At 39.9% G+C, this 21,155-nt stretch overlaps 2 long non-coding RNA genes and 1 other non-coding gene across 3 annotated transcripts in view; 2 read left to right on the top strand and 1 right to left on the bottom strand.

The window, feature by feature from the left end:
• Positions 1 to 20,812, top strand: part of LOC107129067 (uncharacterized) — an 80,261-nt gene extending 59,449 nt beyond the window's left edge. The window contains exons 3-4 of the long non-coding RNA XR_010585212.1: positions 2,451 to 2,581; positions 20,675 to 20,812. This is a non-coding gene — a long non-coding RNA (uncharacterized lncRNA). The remainder of the gene's footprint in view (positions 1 to 2,450; positions 2,582 to 20,674) is intronic.
• On the bottom strand, positions 5,345 to 5,447 carry LOC123572669 (small nucleolar RNA U13). Its single transcript, XR_006697219.2, has one exon. It is a non-coding gene; the product is annotated as a small nucleolar RNA U13 (small nucleolar RNA).
• LOC107129068 (uncharacterized) lies at positions 16,886 to 19,663 on the top strand. Its single transcript, XR_001489099.3, has 3 exons — positions 16,886 to 17,090; positions 17,202 to 17,344; positions 19,158 to 19,663. It is a non-coding gene; the product is annotated as an uncharacterized lncRNA (long non-coding RNA).
• Positions 20,813 to 21,155: the final 343 nt, after the last annotated feature.

The raw sequence follows: 21,155 nt of genomic DNA, 5'->3' as shown, positions 1-21,155 counted from the left end.
ACAGGCAGCCAACTTCACACTCTAAGGCAGAACTCAGCACTCTGACCGAGTCTCTAAAACAAAACATTTACAGTGCCCATGATAAAAGAAAATATTGCTAGACATGTGAAGAAATAGAAAAATAGGACTCATAAAAAGAAAAGCCATCATTAGCAACCACTTCTAAGGAGACCAAAAGTTTGGAGTTATGAGAGAAGGAGTGCACAGCACCTGTGACAAATATGTGCAAACATATAAAGGAACAAGGGGTCATGATGAGGGTCAACTGGGAATCCTGGCAGGAGAAAATAAATTTATATACATAAAGAAATAATTATAGAACTAAAAAAGTCTGAGGTGAAAAATTCAATTATTTTCCTTAAGAGCAGATTGGAGAAAGCAGAATAATAAACAGATGAGACAAATAGAAAGCAGATAAGAATTTGATAGATATAAACCTCATCAGATAATTAATTACATAAATGTAGATGGAGTGAACATCTAAACTAAAAGGTAGAAATGATCAGACTACAAAAATATAAGACTAAACTATATGCTGTTTTTATTAGTGATGGTTCTCTAGAAAAACAGAGCCAATAGGGTGTGTGGGTGTGGGTGTAGAGGAGAGAGAGATGGGGAGAGAGAGAGAGAGAGAGAGAGAGAAAGAGACTTATTTAAAGACATTGGCTCATGTTACCTTGGAAACTGGCAAGTCTAAAATCTGCATAGTAGGCCAGCAGGCTAAAGACCCAGAAAGAGTTAATGTTGCAGCTCTGGTTCAAAAGCAGATGGCAGGTAGAATTCCTTCTTCCTTGGGTGGGGAACCTCCATCTTTTTCTCTTAAGGCCTTCAACTGATAAGAGGATGCCCACCCATGTTATAGAAGATAAACTGCTTTACTTAACATCCCCCTGATTTCATTGTTAATCTTACCCAAAAGCTATGTTCACAGCAACATCCAGACTAGTGTTTGACCAAATATCTGGGTGCCATAACCTTGCAAAGTTTGTGTTATAGCATAAAATTACAGAACCTTTTTCTCTCCTTATGGTCTTGGCTCATCGTCATGTTTTTGAATCTCATAACTGCTTCTCTTTGATCACAGCTTGATTCACTGATCTTATTGCGTGGAGGCATTGCCTTCTTGTATTCTATTGAGAATGGAAAATTTTTTCCAAAATAATTTATTTCTGGTTTTTCTATAAATAATTTTGAAAAGTCTCTGTGCTTCTCTTAGTCTTCAGGGATACTGATTCTTTCAACTTTTTGAATCTTTTATTCAAATCAGGACTGTATTGATTTTTTCTTTCAGATTCATTCTTTACAAAAGGAATATTTATCTAGACTTGACACTAGAGAAAAATGTGTTAATTGCCCTTTCATAGTTGATTAGATCACTGGTTATATTGGTCAAGGCTCATAGTGGAAGAAAGCAGAATGCACTCTATTTGATCTGAGAAGAAAGTGATGTATCAGATGGAATGATGAACCTTACAGAATCTCAGTGAGGCTCAGGGCCTAAGGTTTAATTATCACATAATCAAAAATACAGCAATCAAAGGAAATGCCCAACCACCTATGGAACTGTTTCTGTTGCTGCTGCCTACTGCTCAGTACCTAAGTTTCTAGGAATCTAGTTTCAGAAACTGCCAGACCTGCACCAAGAGAACCAACGTATCTATCATGAACCATGGCCACTGGCTCCCATTGCTCACACCCTCCTGATCTCATGTGGACATCTCCTTGGCAGAATCTAAGCCACATGCAAAATCTTGGCTCTGCTAAGTACTAAGTAGGGTTTTTAGTCTCCTGGCATCTGTTATATTAGAAGGTTCAGTAGAAGGAAGTGAGAATGGCAGCAGAATGAGCCAGTGAAAAATCTGCTGCACTAAACAATCTCAGTGCTGGATGGAATACCCACATCTCAAATCCAAGGTCCAGAAGGCCTTTATCCATGGTGGCTTCACTGTAAATGAGTGGGTCTCTCATCATGTCACTGATTTTCTGGGACTCTATCCTAAAGAAAGATTTTTTTTAAATTGCAGTCCCTTCTTATACCAACTCTAGGGCTCCTCCTTTCTGCATCTTCCCCCACAAAACTTTATTTTCTTAAATGAAATGTGTCACCAGCAATCTCTCTCCAAACCTTCCACACCACAACTCACCATACCCACTAGATTTTTGAGAATTTTAGTCTTGAGTGAAAATACAAGTGTGTGGGGAAAAAAAGGAGAAGTGGATTCTGACCACCAATGCAGTAGAAGATGAGCCACATGGTTTCTAAGCTGGCACAGATTCTGGGTACATGAGTTGGGAACAGAATTGATGCAGGGATAGTTTTGGGTAAATTAACTAACCTGTTTAAGGATATTTGGAATAAGTTACCTATAAGCAGAATTCTAGAGGTGATGTCCTATGATTTTATAAAATCTGGAAGTCACTTATTTACATGCTGGAAATTTTTTTTCTAGACAAAAATGATGCATGACTTCAACAAATGGTGCTAGAACAACTGGATGTCTATGTTCAAAAGAATGATGGAGGACCACTTCTTCACTCCATACATTGAAAACATCCCTGAAAATATACCCAAGACCTAGAGGTAAAAATTAAAACTATAAAACTTTTAGAAGAAAACACAAGAGTAAATATTTGTGATTTTGAGTTAGGCAATAGCTTTTAAAGATACAACACCAAAAACACAAGGGACAAAACAAAACAAAATCAGTGAATGGAACTTCACCAAAACTAAATGGGACAACATATTTAAAAATCACATATCGGATAAGGGATTTGTATCCAGAATATATAAATGATACCACTTGCAACTCAGCAATAAAAAGACAACCCAATTAAAAGCAGACAAATCATTTGAACAGACATTACTGCAAAGAAGAAATACTAACGATCAATAAGCACATGAAAGATGTTCAACATCATTAGCCTGTCAGAAAATGGAAACCACGAGATATCACTTTACACCCACTAGAATAGCTCAAAAAGAAAAGGCAGACAATAATAAATGTTGTCAAGGATATGGTGAAATTGGAACTCTCATTCACTGCTGATGGGAATAAAAGAGTGCAGTCAATTTGGAAAACAGTTTAGGAGTTCTTCCAAAAGTTAAACATAGAGTTACCATATAATTCAGCAATTCTTCTCCAAGAATACTAAAAACATGCATCCACACAAAAATTCACACATTATTGTTCATAGTAGCATTATTCATAATAGCAAATAAGTGGAAACAGCCCAAATATCCATCAACTAATAAATGGATAAATAAAATGTGGTATATTTATTAACTGAAATATTATTTAGCAATAAAAATAAATGAAGTACTGATTCATGTTGAGCATGAGTGAATCTTGGAAACATGATGCTAAGTGAAAAGAGCCAGTCACAAAAGACCACATATTACATGATTCAATTTATATTAAGTGTCCAGAATAGGTAAATCTATAGAGATAGAAATCAGATTTGTGCTTGACAGGGGATTGTGGTGGAGGGGGCAATGGGAAGTGGCTACTAATAGGTATGGTGTTTCTTTTTGGGGTGATGAAAATGTTATAAAATTAGATAACGTTGGTAATTGTACAACTTTGTGAATATACTCAAAATCACTGACTCATACACTTTAAAAAGATGAATTTCATGGTGTGTTAGTTATATCTCAAAAAGGCTATTAGAGATTTACTTGAATTTCACAAAAAGAATTGCTCATTTAATGCAAGTTTATTCATGATATTCTCATTGAAGTATGAAATTCATTGTTTGAATTAATTAAAAATTACAACACAACATATCAAAATGTGTGGGATACAGATTTTAAAAATCTAAATTTTCATCTTAAGATGTAGAAAACACAAGTAAAAGAAAGAAAATTAAACCCTCAATAGAAAGAAGACACAATAAACATAAAAGTAAAAATAAATGAAATAAAAACTAAAATATAATAATGATGATGATGATAATGATAATGATAGTAACATGAATGAATCCTGCAGCTGGTTTTTTTTAAAAAAAAAAAAATCAATAAAATTGATAAAACTCTCACTAGACTTATCCAGAAAAAAAGAAAGAAGACACAAATGACCACATTAGGAATAAAAGAGGAGCATCACTACAGATCCTATAGACTTTAAAAGGATCATAGGAAATACTATGAGCTGCTTTGTTCCAATAACTTCAACAACCTAAATGAAATGGATAAATCCTCTGTCATAATGTTACCTTGCTTGTATTGGAATGTGTTTATTCTCAAGAGACCCATGCAGAAATACTAGATAAAGTGCAACTCGTTTTCAAATAGCTCAGCGAAATGTCAACAGTTGTTGAAACTAAGTAGTGAATATAAAAATGTTTATTATGTTATTCTTTTATATTTTACCTTTTCTGTATTTTTGAAAATTTTTATAATACAAAACTGGGAGAAACAAATCAGGTATGGATGCATGTTAGTAGAGAGGCTTTCATTCCGGGTTAGTCATTTGAAGTAGGGCTGATGATGGAAAGGACAATGTCATGACCGTTTCATCCAAAAAGCAGTGTTGTAACCTTCCTTTTGGGTCTGGATGAAGCTTCTTGGTGACACTTGTAGGCTATGGAAACTCCCACAGAACAAGCACAGAAAGAAAGGATCTAGATTACTGGGCAGTCAGTCTTGATCTTTTCACTAGCTACAAGGGTCAACAAAAAATTTTGAGTTGCTTTGTCTGGTCATCTAGCAACTAGGAATATTACTCATAAACTGCTCAGGGCAGACAGAATTGCTTTGTAAACAGAGTCCTGACTTACTTAATTCTTCCCAGAGGTTAAAAAACTCACACAGACATGAAACTTTGGCCTAAGTGGACACTAATTGGACACTAATTACCCTTAAGAGCTCTGTTAACCCAAACTCCCCATAAACCAAGCTTGGTATGAAATAAGAAAATGCATAAGGAAGCAGAATGCTGCTAGAAAAAAAATGACATGACCAAATTTATCGGTCCTGAAAGTCCTTTCTTCAGAAGTGATGTTGCAATTATACAATAATAAACAATAGAAGGATTGACAAATCTCATGTTTACAGGCAGAGAACAGCTTCCCTACATTTCTAAGAAGCTGTATATTTGGAAATGGATGAAATTGAAAGTAGGGATAATTGACATTCTAAAGCCAAGTAGGATGAAACAAGCAGAATTTTCCATATTTTAGTATGTCTCTTTTTAATTAGAGTATCTGTAAAGGAAACAAATTATTGTATAGTTACCAATTCTTTTTAATGAACAAGGTAAAAAGGTCTAATAATGTGAACTTCCTTTTGGACTTGGGTCCTGGCTGGTGTTGGGTATCCAAGGACCCTCTCTGTCTTTTTTTTCCACGTTGGATGGATAATGTGCCCACATTGTAACAAGTTTGAGGGAGGCACATCTCACACATGCACATGAACACTCAAGCATCACGCTTATGAACTACAAAAGGAACTACCCTCTCTGTCTTAAGTAGAAACTTGAGAGGGAGAGATAGGCAGGAAGAGCATCAAAACTTCTTTGCAGGACATAATTGAACTACTTGTTACTTATTTTCTTACGTTTCATTTATTCAACAAATGAAACATCTCAATTGTTCATTGCTATTATAGATAGACACTAGGTATACTGGTAAAAAAAAAAAAGACTGAAAAATGTTGTTTTTATTTAGCTTACATGATGGCTGATATAGTAAAGTCAAAATTATTTAAATAAAGAAAAGGAGTAATGAAGACTTTGGATGTAGAAATCGAGGTTCTCATCCAAGCTTTCCTGCTAGCTTGCTGAGGGAACCCTGAGTAATGAGTCCTTAAACTCCCTCTAGGCCTGGAGGTTCATCCATCAAGTGAGGGGCCTTAACCATTTTTCCAACAACAGCCCTTCCAGCCCCCATCTTCCTATGAAGGAGAAACCTCAGTATGGCCTCATGGGGAACATTGTGGATTTGGGACTAAAGCACTTTTGGTTTGTCCAATTATTTCATCTCTGATCTTGATCATCTTATTTAACTACTCTGAGCCTCAATTTCCTTGCTGCAAAATGAGACGATGTTTGCTTAAGTGAGCAAGCAAAGCAATCACCACAGCTCCTGGTATGCCGTAGCACATGGCTTTTGCTCCCCTGGGGTGCTTACGTAGGAAGAAAGGTTTTGCAATGTAAAGGCAGTAATCATTTTGCTACTGAGCCAGCTAATTGAGGAGACAGTTTCTCCTCAATCACACTATTAGCTGATGTGCAACCCAAAAAGCGTTTGTTTAATAATGGAAAAGGAGTTCTTACCAGCTCCTACAATTTTGACCATCTTTGGACTGGAAGATTTCACTCAATTCAAAAAATTCCCAATGACATATACGTTGTGAACGCTAAGATTATATTCTTTCTGGAAGCTGTGTCCATTCCAACAAGTCAGGACCATTTTTACCCAACCTGTCCTAGGCAGCAAGATTCCTCAAGAGATACAGGCAGAGGCCCAGTTTTCTGAGCTGGGCTGCCACATGGTCACCCAGGGGAGAAAACGGCAGAAGACAGCTCTCTTGGGTCCACCTATCAGAAGGAAGCTCCTGTGACAACAGTGATCTCATCTCTTAGGGGCCTATGGTAGAAACAACGAAAGCAAAAGCTATAGGAATGGTACAATATAACAACCATGGTTTCCTTCAATTTTCAGAAAATTATAAATGATTAAGAATACAAAATGGATTCAAAACTTACAGATAACTTGTAAAAATCAATTTAAAAAGACAACCTAATTTTAAAATGTTCAGAAGTCTTGATCTTGATCAGGCATATTACAATATAGCATGGGCCACCGATCAAGTCTCCAGCAGCCAAATCCACCCCCTGCCCCAGCCTGTTTCTTATAAATAAATTTTGGTGGAACACAGCCTAGCCCATTCATTCACACATTGTCCACGGCTGCTTTTGCTCAACAACAGCAAAACTGAGTAGTTAGGACAGAGGCCATAAGACCCGCAAAGCCAAATATATTTACTATCAGGCCCCTTAGAAAACGATTTGCTTGTCCCTGCAATAGAAGCTATCCAAGTGACTGATAAGCGTATGAAAAAACACTCCAGCATTAATTGCCAATGGAAAAATGCAAATTAAACCCACAGTAAGATACCATTATGCACCCATTAGAATGGCAAAAATTAAAAACACTGACAACAACAAGTGTTGGCAATGGTAGAGAACAGTGGGAGCTCTCATACACTGATGGTTGAAGTGGAAATTGGTTCAGTTTTGGAAAACAGTTTGGTAGTATCTACTACAGCTAAACATTTATGTCTCCATGGCCCAGCAATTCCTGGTCATATTCTCAAGAGATATGAGGGCTGTGGCCACCAAGAGACACGTATGAGAAAGGTCCTAGCACCTTTATTTATAACCCCAAACATAAAACGATAAATGTCTGTCAAAAGTAGGATGAACTAAATAAATTGGAATAGTATATAGCAATGAAAAAATAAGCTATTGCCCCATGCAAGGATGTTTCACAGACATAATGTTAATCAGAAGAAAGCAGATCTCAAGGAGTCCATGTTGTATGATTCCATCTATTTGAAGCTCAGTAACACATGGTACTAGAAGTCGGAATAGCAGTTACCTTTAGGACTGGGGATTCGTATTGAAAGAGAATGAAGGTTGGGAAGCCTGCTGGGGCCTGGGAATGTCATAGATGTTGTTCTGGGAGGTGGTTGCAAGGCTGTAGACATATGTAAGAGGCTATTGGATGGTACACTGAAGACTGGAGCACCTAACCATAGAAGGTACAGTGTTACATCTCAATATAAAAGATAAAATATTAAAGAAGAAAAAACCCGTGGGTCCTTTTGGACTTGAACCTTTTGCCACAGTGGTACTACAGAGTCATGTCTTAACTGGAACTCAAATTGTAATACTTTAAAGCTTTGTGTTGAAAAGAATGAACATTTCAGAATGTAATTCTGCATTTGTGATGAAGTCCTCATCAATAACTGATTCGAAGCTGAGGAGACTGCTGTTTCCCCTAGTGCCCTGGCCCTGGCCCTGTCTCTGATGGGTACAGGTTTGTCGAGGCATCTACCAAGGGGATCAATGCCCCAGGCTGATGTCACTCCCTGTGCTCGACTTCTGTGTCTGGGTGGCAATCAGGAGCCTTCCTGCTCCCCCAGCAAGGGACGGACAGGAGGAAGCGCCCTCCAAAGGCTGGCCTGTGTCACGGATTGTCCAGGAGGTGGGCAACATAAGGGGCGAGGTCATCTCTTGGTGAGCCCACGCCTGGCCTTACAGAGCAGTGACAGATCACCTGTCACCCCTGCAACAGACAAGTGGCCCCATGTCCGTGAGCCACAGGGTGCCAGGGATGTGGGATTGCAGCTCCCCTGTGGGTACCCTTGACGAAGGGAATTATTCCTCCAAGGAGATTTGGGTCCTCTGCTGCTCTCAGATAGTCAGTTGCTTTCTGATTGGTCCACACAAGGGATACTGGGTCCAATTGTATAACACCATCATGGAGGGCTGGAGTCACATCAAAAATGTCCCTGTACCTCCAGCCTCCATCACTGCACACCTGTAACTCTGCTCACCCTAAGTGCTTAATGAACGTGGTGGATGGGCTGGTGTACAAATGCTTTTTTGGGGTAGTTTGACTTATAGCCATCTCTGCTGTCACTACAAAAAGAGGAGAAGAGCCTCACAGAGGTGGTATCAGTGGGAGAACCTCCAACCCTCCTTTGAACACATTCCTAACAAAGAAACCTGCATGCTTTCCCCACCTTTTCTCCTACCTGTCTTGTGTCAGAGCAGTGCCTCCCTGCTGCTGATTTAGAGCAAACCAAACAACTGGACCTGTTTACATCTAGCACCTTGCAGTGTTCTACCTAGATTCCAAAAATGAACTCAACAATGATTCGATGTCATTGATCAGGTTCATAATGCTTGGATTTGTTCATACCAGGGTTTTCCCTAGAAGGTTACTTGTAAGATAAATATCTAATAGGAGAGGTTTAATTATTTTGTGTTGTTTTTCTTACTAGCCATATCTCCTTAAAAGTATAGAGAGTGGAAATTAGACATCATTTTTCTTTTTATCAGGCTAACTGGATTCCAACTTTGAAGTTCTGCAATGCTTGTATTTTGAAGTGTGTTTGCATGGCCCTGTTAGTTTCCTGTGGCTACTTTACTAAGGAGCTAATAAAGAAGCATATAGATTATGCTTCCATAATTACAATTTAATATGGATTTTAATAAAATAGATTCCTTTATCATTCTCTGAATTGTATCTTGTACATTTAAAATATTATACAGAGGAGTCTGTATCAGTTTTCTCAGGCTGCTGTAACAAATACTACAGGCAGGGTGGCATAACCAACAGAAATTTATTTTCTCGCAGTGGAGGCTAGAAGTCCGAGATAAAGGTATTGGCAGGGTTGGTTTCTCCTGAGGCCTCTCTCCTTGGCTTGTGAATGATTGTCTTCTTGATGTGTTCTCACATGGTCATCCCTCTGTGTGTGTCTGTGTCCTAATCTACTCTTCCTATAAGGACAGCAGTCATGCTGGATTAGGGCCTACCCATGTAAACTCAATTACCTTAATTTCTTCTTTCAAGGCTTTGTCTGCAAACATAGTAACATTCTAAGGTACTGGGGCTTAGGACTTAACCCCTTTTCTTGTTTTAAATTTTATTATTTATTTATTTATTTATTTGAGATGGAGTCTTGCTATGTCACCCAGGCTGGAGTGCAGTGGTACAATCTCTGCTCACTGCAACCTCCGCCTCCAAGGTTCAAATGATTCTCCAGCCTCAGCCTCCTGAGTAGATGGGACTACAGATATGTGTCACCATATCTGGCTAATTTTTTTTTTTTTTTTTTTTTGGATTTTTAGTAGAGACAGGGTTTCATCATGTTGGCCAGGCTGGTCTCAAACTCCTGACCTCAGGAGATCTGCCCGGCTCGGCCTCCCAAAGTGCTGGGATTACATGTGTAAGGCACCACACCCAGCCTTTTTTTTTTTTTAACCCTCATTTTAGGTTCAGGGGTACATGTGCAGGTATGTTATATAGGTGAACTATGTGTCACAGGGGTTTGGTGTACACATAATGTTGTCACCCAGGTAATAAGCGTAGTACCCAATAGGTTATCTTTCCTGATCCTCTCCCTCCTCCCACCCTCCACCCTCAAGTCGGTCCTAGTGTGTGTTGCTCCTCTCCTAGTATTCATATGTTCTCCTTGTTTAGTTCCCCCTTATAAGTAAGACTAGGCAGCATTTGGTTTTCTATTTCTGCATTAGTTCACTTAGAATTATGGCCTCCAGCTTCATCCATGTTGCTGCAAAGGACATGATCTCCTTCTTAGTTATGGCTGCATAGTATTCCATGGTGTATGTGTACCACATTTTCTGTATCCAGTCTATCACTGATATGCATTTAGGTTGATTCCATGTCTCTGCTCTTGCAAATAGTGCTGCAATGAACATACACGTGCATGTGTCTTTATGGTAGAGCAATTTATATTCCTTTGGGTATATACCCAGTAATGAGATTGGTGGGTCTAATGGTAATTCTGTTTTAAGTTCTTTCAGGAATCGCTACACTGCTTTCCACAGTGGCTGAACTAATTTACACTCCCACCAGCAGTGTATAAGTGGTTCCTTTTTTTTGGCAACCTTGCTAGAATCTGCTATTTTTTGACATTTTCATAATAGCCATTCTGACTGGTGTGAGATGGCATCTAATTTTGATTTGAATTCTCTAATGATTAGTGATATTGAACTTTTTGTCATATGCTTTTTGGCCACATATGTGTCTTCTTTTGAAAATATCTGTTCATGTCCTTTGCCCACTTTTTAATGATTTTTTTTCTCGTAAATTTGTTTAAGTTTCTTAAAGCTTCTGGATATTAGACCTTTGTTGGATGCCGATATAGTTTGGATGTGTGTCCCTGCCCAAATTTCATATTGAAATCTAATCCCCAGTGTTGGAAGTGGGACGTGGTGGGAGGTAATCAGATCATCGGAATGGATTTCTCATGAATAGTTTAGTATCATCCCGTTGGTACTGTCCTCACAGTAGTGAGTGAGTTCTCTTGAGACTGGTCATTTAAAGGTATGTGGCACCTCCTACTCTTGATCCTGCTTTTGCCATATGATATACCTGCTCCTCCTTCAGCTTCCACCATGATTGTAAGTTTCCTGAGGACTCCCCAAAAGCCAAGCAGATGTCAGCTTCATGCTTCTTGGACAGCCTGCATAACCATGAGCTAATTAAACCTCTTTTCTCTGTAAATTATCAAGTCTCAGGTATTTCTTTATAGCAATGCGAGAACAGACTAATACAGATGCACAGTTTGCAAATATTTTCTCCCATTCTATGGGTCATCTTTTTTATTCTGTTGATAGGTTATTTTGCTAAGAAGCTCTTTAGTTTAATTAGAACCCATTCATCAATTTTTGGTTTTGATGTAATTGCTTTTGGTTTTTTTGTTGAAATCTTTGTCTGGTCCTATGTCTAGAGTGGTATTTCTTAGGTTATCTTCCAGAGTTTTTAGTAGTTCTAGGTTTTACGTTTAAGTATTTAATCCATCTTGAGTTAATTTTTGTATATGGTATGAAGAAGGGGTCCAGGTTCAATCTTCTGCATATGGCTAGCCAGTTATTCCAGCACCATTTGTTGAAGGAGAGTCCTTCCCCCATTGTTTATTCTTGGCAGATTTGTCAAAGATCAGGTGGTTTTAGGTATGTGGCTTTATTTCTGGGCTCTCTATTCTGTTTCATTGGTCGATGTGTCTGTTTCTGTACCACCACCATGCTGTTTTGATTACTATAGCCCAGTAGTATAGTTTGAAGTTGGGTAATGAGATATCTCCAGCTTTATTCTTTATTCTCAGGGTTGCCTTAGCTATTTGGGCTCTTTTTTGGGGTTTATATGAATTTTAAAATAGTTTTTTTTTTAATAATTCTGTGAAGAATGTCATTTGTAGTTTGATAGGAATAGCCTTGAATCTGTAAATTGCTTTGGGCAGTATGGCCATTTTAATGATATTGAGTCTTCCTATCCATGAGCATGGAATGTTTTTCCATTTGTTTGTGTTATCTTTGATTTTTTGAGTACTGTTTTGTAATTCTCATAGAGATCCTTCACCTCCCTAGTTAGCTGTATTCCTATATATTTTATTATTTTTGTGGCAATTATGAAAGGGATTGCATTCCTGATTTGGCTCTCAACTTGGATTCAGCCCCTTTTCAATATGAATATTGGAGGAGACACAATTAAGCTCTTCATAGTCTTTCGCTTTGTCCTTTGTTGTGTTGGGACGTAACCCAGCAAAGAGTCAACAGGGAAAGGCCACCTTCCATCTGTGTCCTGTCTTTCATGCGTAGGCTCCTCTCTGTGCTCTTTCCTCCCTCCCAGGTCACATGTCCCCTGACAACAGGCTTCCCACAGCCTCAGTCATCCTATGTTTGATGGGTACCAATAGGAGAATGGTAGGCAGCAAGACCCCGAAGCCCTGATTTGGGAAATAACCTGGAGCCTTCAGTGCAGCACAGTTTTAGGAGTGGGCACCAGCTGTCAGTGCACATTCCTTCTGTTCCCTGAGCGGTTCCTTATTTCCCTCTTTGGTGTGAGGCTTCGGACTCTATTGGATAAGCAGATGCCCATTAGGGCTTTGAATTGTTCATTTCAGGATGTTCAAATTATCAGGGACATTTTATTATGCACACACACAAACAGCTGTAAGAGATGGCATTTTTAAGCACTTCTTAAATGCCAGACACTATTCTCTACTTTTACATGTTTTACTCAGTGAATCTTCACAACACTATGAGGTATACAAATGAATGTGAATGAATGCAATGAAACACGCACTTTCAGTAAATAAACCCGAGTGCTGGTCATTCTCCAGATTCGTTCTTCACCTGCTCTGTGCCTAGGAGACTGACTCTGGCCTGCACTGCCCAGGCCCCCTTGCAGAAGACTGCCCATACACCAGCAGCCAATGGGAGGACGAGAGCAGAAAGTGGGGACAGTTTTCCCTTTTCCCTTAACAGAGCCTCACTGGGCCCAAATGATACCATTTCATCTCCCCTTCCCTGAAACCTGGGGTGGGAACAACCTCCCGCTATTGCTGTCATCTGGGAGCCTCCCCTTCCCTTGTCTGGACCCTTATCCCTGCCCACAGCTCAGGAAACTTCTGTCATTAAAGCCTCTTCCTCTGCACAATTTGGGATGAACTGTTTCTTAGTGGAATCTTATCCCACACATAAGCAACTCTTCTTTTGTGTGTACATAATTTAGGAATCTTTTGTGTAAGTACAAAATGTGTGTGTACATATTTTTCTTTTTTCTCTTTTATTTATTTAAACAATGTTAAAACAATCTGTGCCTCTTAATTTTACATTTTCCTCAGGTGCTGAAATAACAACTGAAAGTTGCTTGTATCTGCATTGTGATTTCTGTATGTGTTTGCCATCAGCGGAAAACTCATTTGAATAAAATTTACCTAAATTTAAACAACAAACACTATCTTAAACATAATAACAAAGGTTTATTTTTATTTTTTTAATTTTTAATTTAAATTGAATTTAATTTTTATTTTTATATATGTATTTAAAATTTATATATTTTTTATTTCTATATTTATAAATCTATATATATTTTATTTATATCTATTTATTTATATATTTTTATTTCCATAGGTTATTTGCATCGGGTTTTTTTTAATTTCCATAGGTTATTGGGGAACAGGTGGTATTTGGTTACATGAGTATGTTCTCTAGTGGTGATTTGTGAGACTTTGGTGTGCCTGTCACCCGAGCATTATACACTGCACCCAATTTGTGGTCTTTTATCCCTCACCCCTTCCCACCCTTTTCCCCACAACTCCCCAAAGTTCATTGTGTCATTCTTATGCCTTCGCATCCTCACAGCTTAGCTCCCACTTATGAGTGAAAACATACGATGTTTGGTTTTCCATTGCTGAGTTACTTCACTTAGAATAATAGTCTCCAGTCTCATTCAGGTCATTGTGAATACCATTAATTAATTCCTTTCTATGGATGAGTAGTATTGCTTCATACACACACACACACACACGGACACACATATACATATATCACAGTTTCTTTATCCTCTTGTTGATTTATGAGCATTTGGGTTGGTTCCATATTTTTGCAATTGCGAGTTGTGCTGCTATAAATGTGTCTGCAAGTATCTTTTTCATATAATAACTTATTTTCCTGCAGGTAGATACCCAGTAGTGGGATTGCTGGATCGAATGATAGTTCTACTTTTAGTTATTTAAGAAATCACCACACTGTTTTCCACAGTGGTTGTACTAGTTTACATTCCCACCAGCAGTGTAGAATGGTTCCCTATTCACCACATCCACATCAACATCTATTATATTTTGATGTTTTGATTATGGTCATTCTTGCAGGAGTAAAGTGGCATAACATTGTGATTTTGATTTGCATTTCCCTGATCATTTTAATATTGAGAATTTTTCCATACGTTTGTTGGCCATTTGTACATCTTCTTTTGAGAACTGTCTATTCATGTCCTTAGCCCACTTTTGGATGAGATTGTGGTTTTTTCTTGATAATTTGTTTGAGTTCATGGTGCATTTTAGATGTTAGTCCTTTGTCATATGTATAGATGGTGAAGATTTTCTCCCACTCTGTGGGTTGTCTGTTTACTGTCTGTCCTTTTGTGTACAAAAGCTCTTTAGTTTAATTAAGTCCCAGCTGTTTATCTTTGTTTTTATTGCATTTGCTTTTGGGTTCTCGATCATGAAATCCTTGCCTAAGCCAATGTCTAGACAGGGTTTTCCAATATTATCTTCTATAATTTTTATGGTTTCAGGTCTTAGATATAAGTCCTTGATCCATCTTGAGCTGATTTTTGTATAAGGTGAGAGATGAGGATCCAGTTTCATTATTCTACATGCAGCTAGCCAATTATCCCAGCACCATTTGTTGAATAGGGTGTCTTTTCCCCACTTTATGTTTTTGTTTCCTTTGTTGAAGATTAGTTGGCTATAAGTATTTGGGTTTATTTCTGGTTTCTCTATTCTGTTCCATTGGTCTATGTGCCTATTTTTATACCAGTATCATGCTTTTTTGGTGACTATGACCTTATACTATATTTTGAAATCAGGTAATTGTGATGCCTCCGGATTTGTTCTTTTTACTTATTCTTGCTTTGGCTATGCGGGCTCTTTTTTGGTTCCATATGAATTTTAGGATTGTTTTTTCTAATTCTGTGAAGGATGATGGTGGTATTTTGATGGGAATTGTGTTAAATTTATAGATTGCTTTTGACAGTATGGTCTTTTTTCCAATATTCTACTCATTCATGAGCATGAGATGTGTTTCCATTTGTTTGTGTCATATATGATTTTTTCCAGCAGTATTTTATACTTTTCCTTGTAGTGGTCTTTCACCTCCTTGGTTAGGTATTTTCCTAAGTATTTTTTTTTTTTTTTTTTTTTTTTTTTTTTTTTTGCAGCTATTGTAAAAGGGGTTGAGTTCTTGATTTGATTCTCACCTTGGTTACTGTTGGTGTATAGAAGAGCTACTGATTTCTGTACACTAATTTTGTATCTGGAAACTTTGCTGAATTCTTTTATCAGTTCTAGGAGCTTTCTGGAGGAGTCTTTAGAGTTTTCTAGGTAAACAATCATACCATAAGCAAACGGCAACAGTTTGACTTCCTCTTTACCCATTTGGATGCACTTTATTTCTTTCTCTTGTCTAATTGCTCTATCTAGGATTTCCAGTACTATGTTGAAGAGGAGTGAGAGTGAGCATCCTTGTCTTGTTCCAGTTCTCAGAGGGAATGCTTTCAACTTTTCCCCACTCAGTATTATGTTAGTTGTGGGTTTGTCATAGATGGCTTTTATTACATTGAGGTATGTGCCTTGTATGCCAATTTTTCTGAGAGTGTTAATCATTAAAAGATGTTGGATTTTGTCTAATGTTTTTTATGCATCTATTAAGATAATCATGTGATTTTTGTTTTTGATTCTGTTTATGTGATGTTCACATTTATTGACTTGCATATGTTAAACCATCCCTACATGCCTGATATAAAACCCACTTGATCATGGTGGATTTTTTTTTTTTGATATGTTGTTAGATTTGGCTCACTAGTATTTTGCTAAGGATTTTTAGCATCTGTGTTCATCAGGAATATTGGTCTGTAGTTTTCTTTTTTGGTTATGTCCTTTCCTGGTTTTGGTAATAGGGTGATACTGGCTTCACAGAATAATTTAGGGAGGGTTCCCTCTTTCTCTATCTTGTGGAATAGTGTCAATAAGATTGGTACCAATTCTTTGAATGTCTGGTAGAATTCTGCTGTGAATCCATCTGGTCCTGGAATTTTTTTTTTTTTTTTTTTGGTAATTTTTAAATTACCATTTCAATTTCACTGCTTGTTATTGTTCTCTTTAAGTTATCTAATTATTCCTGATTTAAGCTAGGAAGATTGTATCTTTCCAGGAATTTATCCATCTCCTCTAAGTTTTCTAGTTTGTGTGCATAAAGGTGTTCATAGTAGCCTTGAATGATCTTTTGTATTTCTGTGGTGTCAGTTGTAATATCTCCCATTTCATTGGGTTTTCTCTCTTCTTGGTTGATCTTGCTAATGGTCTATCAATTTTATTTATCTTTTAAAAAAAACAGCTGTTTGTTTCATTTATCTTTTGTATTTTTTGTGTGTTTGTTTCAATTTTATCTCATGATCTCAGCCCTCACTAGCACTAGAGCCCCAGCAGCTCCAGAGTGACTGGAGAGACATTCTGGGGAGTAGCAGCCCCTCTGTGGCTCTGCCTCTGCTTGCCAGTGGCCTGTGGGCCACAACTGACCACTTGGAACCCTGAGGAGTGTTCTGTCTCTAATGCTCACAAGTGCCTGGCAACCAGGAGAGACAGTCAGTTGTGCTGGGGGAGGGGAGCCAGCCAGGTTCTAGAAACAGTGTCCCTGACTTTGCTCTGCTAACTGTGCAGTTAGAGGTGATAGTCTCCACCCAGGTCATGAGGGACCCAGAAATGGCTGATGGCACCCTGGAGCTCGGCCACACCAGACCCAGCTGGACTCACAGCAAACCGCAGGGTCCAAGTGGGCCCATGCCCTTTACCTTTCTGTCCACAAGGGCCTGTCAGGGCACAGTAGTGGGGCCTGTCCCTGGGTGAGGCTCAGTCTCCTGATTTCAAGTTTCCTTCTGCACAGGGAAGCTGGGTCCTGCCCACCAAGGTCCCAGGGACCCTCCTCTGAGGCCCCCTCTCTCCTTTGTGTTTAGTCAATGTCAGCAGATGGGGAGAGGACTGAAAGGTCTCCCTAAAGGTACAAGCTGAGAAACCTGAATTTTCAGTGTAAGAACCCGGAAGAAATAAGTGGAACTGATGGGGTCTACAATTTCACAGATATTCTGTAAAGCAGGTCTATTCCTGTTCCATCCAAGCGTCCTGGGTGAGCATGACTCTGCTTTGGGGGTGTCAGGTTGACCCTGGCTCTTTCCCTTGTGTGGTCCTGCTGTCTTCAGTACGTGCCTCCCAAGGTGGCCCTGGGGATAGTCTCCAATCCACTGAGTCATCTTCAGAAGTCGGCATCTGCAGAGGGGCAGGTCCTTCTCAACTTGCATTCCACTCAACCTCTTCCTCGGCAGAGTCAGGCTCAGAGCCTCCTCGTGCAGCCCTGGACTCTGCCAGGAGCAATTAATCTCAGAAACTCAATCTGAGAGAGAAGCAAGAGAACTGTCAGCTGGGGCCAGTCTGGGGTCCTAAGGGTGTCAGGGCTCCAGACCCTCGCAGGACATAGAGGGGCAGTGGAAGTGGCCCTCCCAGGAGAAGTCAGATCCCCTGCAGGGCAGCAGGACCCTAACTCTGCAAGGGCAACTGGTTGGTCTTTTAAAAGGATCCAAATGGGCTGAAGAAACAACAATAATGCCTAGAATACCAACCTGGCACGAAAATGAGTAAAACAGAGTTACAACCAGGGACCCCAAGAAGATCCAGAGTGTTTCACTGAGTGAAATAGGAAGATGCAAAAGCACACAGAGAGGGTTTCCCAAAAATCTCAAAGGACAGGTACTCCCTCCCTCCTTAGAAGGCAGAATTTGAAGAAGCAGAGAGGAGCTGCTCCCTGCTCCCCTCAGCTTCTCCCCTCTCCCTTCTCCTCTCTTCTCTCTTCTCCTCTCCCTTCCTCTCCCCTCTACTCCCTTCTCCTGGCTTCTCCTCTCCACTTCTCTCCTCTTTCCTCCTCTCTCCTCTCTTCTTCCCTTCTCTCCCTTCTCATCTCCTCCCTTCCCTTCTCACCTCCCTTCCTCTCTCCTCTCCCCCGCTCCTTTCCCCTCTCCTCTCCCCTCCTCCCCTCCCCTCTCCTCTCCTCCCCTCTCCTCTCCCCCCCTCTCCTCTCCCCTCCTCCCCTCCCTTCTCCTCTCCCTTTCCCTCCTGCCCTTCCCTCCTCCCCTCCTCCCCCATCCTCTGTCCTCTCTCTGCTCCCCTCCTCCCTGCCTCTCCCTCCCTCCACTTCTCTTCCTCTCTCACCTCCTCCCCTCCCTTCTCCTTTCCCCTCTCTTCTCCCCTCCTCCCCTCTTCCCTTTCTCTCTTCTCCTCCCCTCCTCTCCCCTTCTCCTCTTCTTTCCCCTCCTCCCCTCCTTATCCCCTCCACCCCTCCCTTCCTGTCTCTTCTCCCCTCCTCTCCCCCTTCCCTCCTCCCGTTCCCTCCTCCTCTCCTCTCCCCTCCTCTTTTTTTCTCCCCTCCTCTTCTTTTCTCCCCTCCTCCCCTCCCCCCCACTCCTATCTTCCTCTCCCCTTCTCCCCTCCTCTCCCCCCTCCCCTTCCCCCCTCCTCTCCCTCCTTTCCCCTCCTTCCCCTTCTCTCCCGTTCTCTCCCTTCCTCCCCTCCCCTCTCCCCTCTCTCCTTTTCCCTCCTCCCCTCCTCTCCCCTCTCCCCTCCTACCCTCCTGTCCTCCCCTCTCCTCTCCCCTCCCCTCTGCCCTCCCCTCGTCTCTCCTCCTCCACTCCTCTCTCCCCTTCTCTCTTCTCTCCTCCCCTCCTCTCCCCCTCCTTTCCCTCTCTCCTGTACTCTGCTCTCTCTTCTTCCATGTTGTCTTTTCTTATATATACTTTAAATACTTTTGATTTTGTTAATACAAGTACTGTGTATGCAATTCATACCTTTTTAGCAGACAGCTCACGTGGACCCAGGTTGGGGTTGATCATGCAGATTGTGTAGGGGTCCCCCGCGGATGCACACCGGTGTGCACTGATGTGGAGCTGCTCCTTCCTGCTTCCTGGGCTCCAGACAGAAACACCATATCCCTGCACCAGCCTCTGCCTCAGCTCTTCACAGTCAGCACACCCTCTGCTTCCTGTCAGGGTCTTCTCTGCTGAGTCTGGTTATGGGATCCCTTTCCATGCAGAGCCATGCTCCCGTGCCACTGGGTGTCACCTTCAAGCTAGCCCCATGTGTGTGTCTGTGTGAGAATATGTGTGTGTGAGTTTGCCATCAAAGGAAGACTTTTATTTTGGCTGCTAAAATTCAGAAACATTTAAAGAACAAACAGTATCTTTTGAAAAACATCGAAGGTTCCGAAAACAAGACAAGAAACAAATTGTTGTAAAATTTCAACTCCCCTAAATTTATCTATGAACTTAGAACTAATCTAATAAAAATAGTATGATGTTTCAATGGTGTGTTGTTGTTGTCTAGTATTTTTTGGCATTGTTATTTAAAAACCAGTCAAAATTTATCCAGCTAAATATTACATTACTTGTACAGATTTATGATAATGGCTTAGAGAAATGACCTTTATTGTTTTCCATGTTTCTATTCATGTCCAGTTTTTATGATAGTTTAAATAATAGTGAACCTTTTATTTAAATCAAAATACAATATATATGCATATAATTTTAGAGGGTCCAATGATTTGGAAATAATGTATTCATAAGAGCTATTTGAAATAAATGTATATTTAAAAATACAATTTTAGAAATTATAATGCTATAAAACTTTAGAAAGAGAAATTGCACATCAATTAAATAACAGTAGCTTAACTAGAAGATAAATGAAAATTACTTTTAAGGACAAAAACAAACAAATCAAAACTCTGAGTGGAACCTGCAGGCACCCCTGGATCCCTGAGCCTCACAGCACCTGCCTCCTCCTTGCTGGGAACCTGATGACCCAGAGGACCTCTAGTACTTCCAGGCCTCTGTGGGCTGCTCCTGGAGCAGCAGGAGCAAAAGGGATGCTTGGGAAAGGCTGGAACTTGAACTCCACATCAGCCATGATTTACCTGTTGCCATCATTTTCTTGTCTTAGCTCATGGAGCTTTATCTCAGTCAGCAGAACTGCTGCCCAGCTTTCTTGAGCTCTTCCTCATAGAAGAAAATATCCTTTGGTAAAAGGAAGTGGTTCTCTCCAATTCATTGTTCATGTCTTCTACCATCTTCTTGTAGAGGTTGCAAATCTGCTGTGTGTAGTTCATATTTCTGCACATGGTAGGAAATTCCTTCTGGATTTCTAAGCATAGAGAAACATAGTAATTTAACAGGGAGATACAGAGTGAACACCCTTTTAATCAAATGATAAAATGGTAAAAGTTAACATAAAAATATTAGGACAAGCCGACATCATGTACCTCCTGATATGATGCACTGAAAAGAACACAACATTATTTCTATGATTTTCTCCCAATAGTGCATAACCTGAATCTATGAAGAAATAGCTGAGAACCCCAAGTTGAAGGGCATACTACAAGATAATGGCCCATATTCTTCAAAACGATAAAGGTCAATAAAACGTGGAAAAGGCTGAAGAATCATTTTGGAATTAAGGAGACCCAGGGGATGGGAGAGCCAAATGCAGTACATGATGCTGGATTCTACTCTGTTCCAGCAGAAAACTAGTTATAGATGAAATTATTTGGAAGACTCACACAATTTAAATATGTACAATATATTAGGTAAGGATTGTGTCACTGTTAAATTGCAATTTTTATCATTGTATTCTGGTCAGGAAATGCCAAAATTTAGTGTCAATGGGTTTAATAACTTCAACTTATTTCAAAATAAAGAGTTGCTAAAAGTCTTCAACCATGATCCCTTCCTGACATCGTGGTCAAGCTATGTATGGCTCATGGTAGGTATCTTCTCATTTTCTGGTGGGGTACTTAATGTGA

Source organism: Macaca fascicularis, chromosome 3 (genome assembly GCF_037993035.2).
Source record: "Macaca fascicularis isolate 582-1 chromosome 3, T2T-MFA8v1.1".
Lineage (NCBI taxonomy): Eukaryota > Metazoa > Chordata > Mammalia > Primates > Cercopithecidae > Macaca > Macaca fascicularis.
This window is presented reverse-complemented; position numbering and strand designations above follow the sequence as displayed.